This window comes from Crocodylus porosus, unplaced genomic scaffold (genome assembly GCF_001723895.1).
Source record: "Crocodylus porosus isolate Cpor-Errol unplaced genomic scaffold, CroPor_comp1, whole genome shotgun sequence".
In the NCBI taxonomy this organism is placed as follows: domain Eukaryota; kingdom Metazoa; phylum Chordata; order Crocodylia; family Crocodylidae; genus Crocodylus; species Crocodylus porosus.
Window position 1 is genome coordinate 87,360,204 of NW_017728947.1, and position 7,723 is coordinate 87,367,926.

The window sequence follows — 7,723 nt, forward strand, 5'->3', positions numbered from 1 at the left end:
TCAAATGTTCCCAGACTACCTAGGCCTTCCCCACCACCAAGACCTGGAGGGTCAGAGGGTTGGGATAATGAATCTGGTATAGAAGACAGTTTAGAGGACCCCTCAAGTGCCCCCTGGTCTCCTGAGTCATCACAGGATGCTTTACCGGACGTACATACGGTGTGCGTGAGAAGGCAAGAGTGGTCTGTACCAGGTTTGGAGGCATGAGGTACACTGAGGAGTTCTGTTTTGTGAAGCTGGAGCATGTGCCGTTACACGTGGCATACGAAGCCATAACCCGAGGGGTGGACAAAATTGTAGCAGAGCTCCGACAGAGATTCACAGGCAATGACTACGCACAGTTACATATTCAGGCAGATAACATGGCAAACTGTTTATACTCTCAAGTTATTAATTTAAACAAGATGACCCCGAGCTGTTTTTAGAGTGGTTCCAAAGCTAGAGAGAAATATTGCTCGATTCAACATTTTGGCTGGTTGTGTCATTGTGAGAGGCTGGGGAGGTGGAAGCCATAGAGTTATAAGCTCTGTCCCCTATTCCCAGATCATTTCTAAAAAGAGGAAGTATTTAATTGACTTGAATACCTATGATAGTAACCTGTGCTTTGCAGGCAGTCTATTGGTTGTTACAAAACATTGAGGGGCCAGAGATGTCAAGCTGCTAGATGGTGCCAAAGAACTGCATAGGGAATTAGGCATGTCTATGTATCAATAGGTTATGCTCCTCAAGTACCTTTGTTTGAAGACCTTGAACAGGTTAACAGTCACATAGTGATGCATAAGGAAAAAATTGAGTGGAGTTTATTTAAAACACAGGACACACCCAGATACCCCGACACCTGTTTTCTTCTGCTACATGGTGAACATTATTATGGTATTTTGGATGTGAAAAATGTGTTTGGCACGAGAAATTATTGCGATCTTTGTCAGACATTGTACAGCCATAGCCACACGTGCAGGTTCTGATGTCATCTTTGCCTGAGCCCAAACTCCTCTGAAAACGTGGGCAGGACACAGAGGTGCCCTAATTGTAAGCTGTTCTGTCGTTCCAAAGAGTACTTAGAAAGGCACGTGGCCCTGGCCTCTGAAAAGTGGATTGAATGTCTGACTAAAACTCTGTGCGATGAGTGTAAATCTTACGCGGATAAAAAAGCACGAGTGCAAAGGGCGGCAGTGCAAAAAGTGTTATGGGAAAATCACAGCTGTAAACAAACACTGGTGCTTTATGCATCAGATTAAAGAGCCTGAAGAAGGTGAGGGGTACATTTTTTATGATTTTGAATTTGTGCAGGAGATGGGGATGTATGTGCCCAACTACATTTTTGCAATGGAGTTAAGATAGGGGGGAAAGAACGCTCAGAACGCCGCCGACAAAAACCCCAAAAAGGCTTGGGGTAAAGCTAAGCCCAAAAAGCCAGAAAGCACTTGGAAGTTTAAGGGCAAAGAGTGTCTGTCTGATTTTATTAAGGTCTTTATGGATAAAAAGTTCAAAGACTTTACCTTCATAGCTCACAATGCCAAAGGCTACAATGGTTACTTCATTGTCAGCCAATTAGTGAAGGAAGAAGTGTATGTGAAACTAATCACTCAGGGTGGTAAACTCATGTACATAGAAGTGACCAGGCTAGGCATCCGTTTCATAGATTTTTTAAACTTTTTGCCAATGAAACTTAGCAGGCTTCCACAGGTGATGGGGTTTGAAGGATGCAAAGGTTATTTCCCACATTTTTTTAAGACAGCAGAAAACCAAAATTATGTGGGGCCTCTCCCAAAGAGGGAGTATTATGGCATTGAAAATATGATGTCCGGTGAGAGAGGACAGTTTTTAGAATGGTATCAGAATAACCATGATAAGACTTTTAACCTGCAAAGGAGTTGGTCTGTTATTGCCAGCAGGATGTAAAAATATTGAAAGAGGCCTGCTGCCTCTACAGGGATGAGATTATGAAAATGACATGGTGGGTAGACAGAGTGAAAGTAGATGGTGAACTCCAAAATGTAGCACGCTGCATAGATCCTTTCCAATACATCACGATGGCCTACGTCTGGATGGCCATGTACAGGTTTATGTTTTTGGAACAGCAGACCATAGCGCTTCTCCCCCCCGACAACTATCACAGACAGAAAAAGAGTTTTTCAGCCCTATCTATTCAGTGGCTAATGTACATTTCGGAGAAAGAAAATATTCAAATTCGACATGCCTTACAGGATGGGGAATTTCAGGTAGGCCCCTATTTTTTAGATAGCTATGCCAGCATTGATGGGGAACCTACAGCATTTGAATTTAATGGATGCTTTTTCCACAGTTGTGTCAGTTGCTACAATGACAAAGATCAGAATCCATTGACGGGGACCACCTTCGGGTTTCTGAATTATCAGGCATTGCACAAAACCGATTATCTCGTGAGAGGGGTTTACCATTAGGACCATCTCTGTTAGAAACAGATGGGGAGCTGGCAGATTTTTTAAACAGAACCCCGCTGCCTTCTCCACTGGTGCCTAGGGATGCTCTTTTTCAGGGTAAAATTAATGCTATCTATCTATATTACCAAACTGAACCCAGCGAAGAAATACACTATTACGATTTTACTAGTCTTTATCCCTTTATAAACAAAACAAAGGAATACCCAACCAGACACCCTGAAATCATTCATGACAATTTCCAACCCCTGTCGAGCTATTTTGGAATAGTCAGGGTGAAACTGTACCCACCATGAAACCTTTTTTTCCTGTGCTACCCACCAGGGTGAATGGGAAACTTATGTTCACACTGTGCCCCCTCTGCGCAGAAACAGGACAGCAAAAGTGCAACCACACTGATGAAGAGAGGGCCCTCCTGGGTACGTGGTGTACACCAGAATTGAATAAAGCTATCACCAAGGGGTACAGAGTGCTTCATAGATTTGAGAGTAGCTCAAATCTATGAAGTCTGGCATTTTGCCGAAAAGTCTGGCATTTTGCTGAAAAGTCTGGCACCCTTTTTCACGGTATATAAAAAATGTACCCCTCACCTTCTTCCAACTCTTTAATCTGGCGCATAAAGCGTCAGCTGTGTGTTTTATTTAGCCAAAGCATTCGTGAAAGTCATAGCAAGAAATACGTGTCTGGGCAGACTGAAACATGTTTTGAGCAGGCCCGGCCACATGGAAATTTTTATATTTACTTTTTACAAAATCCGTCACCACCCTATTATTTTGTGCTAAATCATTGGAATAACACAATTTTAAAATCTGTTCAAACAATTGCCCCTTGCTACGGTGGTGTAGGAAAAACACGCGATGGTATCCGCAGGCGATAGACTGGGTGTCTTGTAACTGTTTGTCTGAAAAACAGTTTCAGTGGTGTTCTTGTTTAAAAACAACATAATGCTTTGAGGAAAGAGAGTGCTATTTGGGGGGTGACCATACGAGTCAAAAAATTCTCCGCAGTTCTGATCCTCCAGGTAAACAGCCAAACAGTGTTCTCCGGGTTAACTATGCAAGTGCATGTTGACCACCAAGCTCAGGGGCCTTTTAGACAGTTGAGTCTTAGGAAGCCAGTCACAGGGGAAAATGTCTGAGAAAGTTTCTTTGTCATAAGGGGCTAAGGATAAAACCCTGATGATCTGTTCAGTGTCCATCTTCACATATAGTCAAACAGGACATTTCTCTTCTGATTTATTTCTATGACGATCATGTTAACCATGGTGGGCAAAGCCGCAGCAAAGCGTATTTCTGCTCTCAGGTTCCCAGTTTTAATCAGCAAATAATGATCAGCACACTCCTGGTCAGGAGACAGGTCAAAGGCAAACAAGGTGTACCCCAGGGCAAACTCCTCACAGTTGATTATCAGGGCCTGGTCTTTTGTATGTTTACTAGCTGCCTGTACCAGCTGCATGTATTCTCTCATGCAGTTACTGTTCTCAAAATCTGGTTGTAGGGCTGTGTGGGGGTTTGTTCTCCATCGACGTAGAGGGCCACAAAATTAATATTGTAATGTTCACAGCTAAAGGGTTCTTAGCATAATTCCCGCTAAAGACATTCTTATCCACAAACCTGATGACAGTGAGTTTGGGCAGCTGCCCCAGAAACAGATTCTCTTGGTTGCTGACTCGGCTGCCGGCAGGAATGCTAAACACTTTCATACCCACGCGGTCTACGGGATATTTAGCATTGGCCATAAGCAAGGCCTCCATGTGGCCCAGTTGGATGCCTGGGGCTACTTTCACTTTTTTCACAAAAAGTGAGGCAGTTGTGATTTTTAGTTTACATGGGCCAGCCGCTGTGGTACCCATCAAGCAAAAGGCATCTTTGCTGTGTGTCAACTTAATTTTCACATCCATGCCATTCAGCAACAGTTTTTCTTGAAAAAACAAATTGCTATGGAGATGACCAAGCAGCTCTATCTTTTTGTTCCAATCTGTCAAGTTTGCCCATCTCTGAAACCCCTGATAATCGCCATCCCGTGCAACTATTTTATGATGCCCAGGGGTATTTTTGTAATACAGGCTGGCAGAAAATTGGGTGGTGAGGGTGTCATCGCTGTAGTTGAGAACTGATTTGATGAAGGCTTGATAAAGGTAACAGTTGTTGCTCTGGCTTGCAAGATGGTTTTCCGGAGTGGCATCCAGCTGACTGAAGACAGAGGCCAGTGGGTAATTTGCCAGACCCACCACTGCTCCGGCATCAAGATCAGTTCCATCGCCTTTTACAATCTTGCAGCAAAGGTACAGCAGCATATTATTCAAACCCATGTAATCTTCACCATTCCCAGCTATGAAAAAGTCAAGGGGGCTGGACTCGGTAATAGCCAAGAGTGGGGGGATCTCAACATACAGGCTTTTCTCAATGCAGGTCTGTGTAAGGGCTATTTGAAACACATCTAGTTTGGATTTGGTGCATTCTTCAGACCCGCAGGGAGCAAAGGCCATGGCGATTAAAATATATTTCTGTTTCCTCCAGGAGACTGCCCCTTCTTTCTCCCAGGCTGCTTCTTGGTTTTTCATGTCTGGATGCCCCATTGACTTACCCTCTTCTTTTTAAGGGGTTGAGGAGGTCCTACACGTCCGGAGTCTGGTGTGTCTCTCTTTCTTTTAAGGCTCTTTCTTTGAATATACATGAGACTGGACCCCTCCTGCTTTGTCGGCTTGACCACCTTATCTAGGACAGCTTGGGAGACATAACTGACCACATCTTTGACTATGTTTTGTGCCGCATTTTTAGCGTGGGGCTTAATAATCTCCAGACCCTTCTCAAAAGCAGAACGGCTTTTCTAAAGAGGCTGAGGAATATGCCTCCCACGCCAGCCCCATACATCATGGGCACCCAATGATATCCAGGAAGACCATACCCAGCCTGAGCTTTATAATAATTTCTGTACAAATTAGGGTCCTTATAGTTTTTTTACCATCACCGTTGTACTTCTACTTATTTTAAAATCTCAAAGTCTTCTGGGGGCGTAGGTGAAGCTTAACAATCACCTTACCAAAGCAAAATGAGATGTGTTTGCTCTGATCCATCTTTATTTCAATGCTGATTGTGTCGATGTGGTGCTGACTGATGAGGACATAATGCGGGTTGTCATATGTGATGGTGACAAACCCGTTGTTGCTCCCACAGACAGGGAGGCAGCATAGCAAAGGTACCAAAAACTCCCTGACAGGGTGATGTTCCACAATGTCCATGTAGACATACAGTGAATTGAACCCACCAGTAATATCAGCTGGGAAGGGTGATTTTTTAACAGAGACTCCAGGTAGCATTCCCAAAATATAAGCTAGCTCACAATGCATATAAAAACCATAAGAGTTATCTTTGGATTTAAGTCTCACTTTCCCGAACGCTTGGTCGTAGTGCATAACTAATTAGGGCAAAGTAGGATTGGTGGTAATTGTATTGTTCATAAAATCCAGTAAGTCTGTGATGGTTGTATAATACCCCTGAGGCAGGCTGTGCCCCCATTTTTTAGTCCCAGAAATAATTTTGAAAGGAGTGTCTTCATTGATGTTGTTCCAGCTGTGCGGGTATTGTATTTCTGCTAACCCTATCTCCCAGTTCCCCAGCAGATCCAGCAGTTTAACCAGATGTATGGTAAAGCTCAAGCTGGTGTTCTGCAGAAAAATGCTGGTGCAAGCATTGCTGGGCAAAGTGATGTAAAAGTCACCATCACACATCTCAGCCTTCTGACTGAGGTATCCCTATATATTACAAACTTGGGAGGCTTTCACCCAGCTGTTAAATTTAGATGGCCACCTCAGCCATTTCAGCAACAACTGCTTCTTTCTTCCCTTTCCTTTTGTTGCTAGAACTTTTTCAGCCCTGTAAACTCTGTCCTGTTTGGGGTTCACTTTTTGTAGTTCTTCAGGGTAGAAAGAACCCTCCATAGGTTCATCTTCATAATCTTTTAGGCAGTATACAGGCATCTGCACGTGTCTAAGGACTTCATCCACTATGAAAATCTCATCGGTGAATATTTTTTTATAAACTTTTTCAAATCTCCCTTTGGTCCTAGACACCCTCACATGGTCTCCTTTTCTAAACATGGGTGCTGCTGATTTTATTTTGAAATAGTCCCCGTACACAGCTTTCAACACCTGTTGAGAGTTTGAGAAGTTCACATCAACAGGCCTGGTGAGGATAGTTCTGTGAAAACTGTGGTTGTAGCTCTTTATAAACTCTGGTAACACATCAATGTAGTGAAAGGTGTTACGGGCTGTAAAATACCGGTAGCTCACGCGCCAAAATGTCCACCATCCCCCCTCTCGGCAGCAGGGAACACAACTCGCATTTGACCCTTGGGCACAGTACGGTTCTGCCCCAGAGGTTTCTCTCACTGCCCCCCTGGAACTAAAGATGGGCATTTAGGGTCCTGAAAAACATGTCCCTGAAAATCTCCATGAACTATTCCTGGAAGTTTTGTGGATGTGGCACCCAGCCCCAACACCGGGGCGAACCACCAAAAGTGTCCACCCTCCTGGATCAAAGGGTCAGGCAAAGCAGTCAAAAATGACCTATATGGACTTCTGGGCCCCTGCCGCCGGAGTCACTGGGCTCTGACCCCAGGGCCCCGCACACCTGCCAGGGCCCTCCCAGCCACCCCCGGCCTGTCCGACTTCCGAGCAGGTTACCGGGGCGTGCCGCGTGAGCCCGAGCCCAAACCAGTTATGGTTCCTTTGGTTGCTCCAACCGTTACTTGGATAACTGTGGTAATTCTAGAGCTAATACATGCCAACGAGCGCTGACCTCTGGGGATGTGTGCGTTTATCAGACCAAAACCAACCCGGGCTCACCCAGCCGCTTTGGTGACTCTAGATAACCTCGGGCCGATTGCACACCCCCGTGGCGGCAATGACGCATTCGAATGTCTGCCCTGTCAACTTTCGATGGTACTTTCTGTGCCTACCATGGTGACCACGTGTAACGGTTGGAGCAACCAAAGGAACTATAACTGATTTAATGAGCCATTCACAGTTTCACTGTACTGGCCGTGTGTACTTAGACATGCATGGCTTAATCTTTGAGACGGCCGGAAGGGCAGTTCTGAATGCAAGGGGGCCCAACTGGAACCTCGTGACCCAGTGGACAGGTTTATCCTTTCCCCACCCTCATAAATGAGCCATGTCTAACTGTGAGTAATTGCATTGTGTGCTGTTATTCCAGTGGAATCTGGTCTTTGGACATTAGCCATAGCATCTCTGTGCTGCTAGCAAATCTCACATCCTGACTGGACACCCTGAATAAGCCATT

At 44.8% G+C, this 7,723-nt stretch overlaps 1 long non-coding RNA gene across 1 annotated transcript in view; it reads right to left on the bottom strand.

Annotated features, from left to right (window-relative positions):
* The window catches only part of LOC109321676, a 14,970-nt gene extending 7,455 nt beyond the window's left edge, over window positions 1–7,515 (bottom strand). The window contains exon 1 of the long non-coding RNA XR_002104141.1: window positions 7,136–7,515. This is a non-coding gene — a long non-coding RNA (uncharacterized LOC109321676). The remainder of the gene's footprint in view (window positions 1–7,135) is intronic.
* Window positions 7,516–7,723: the final 208 nt, after the last annotated feature.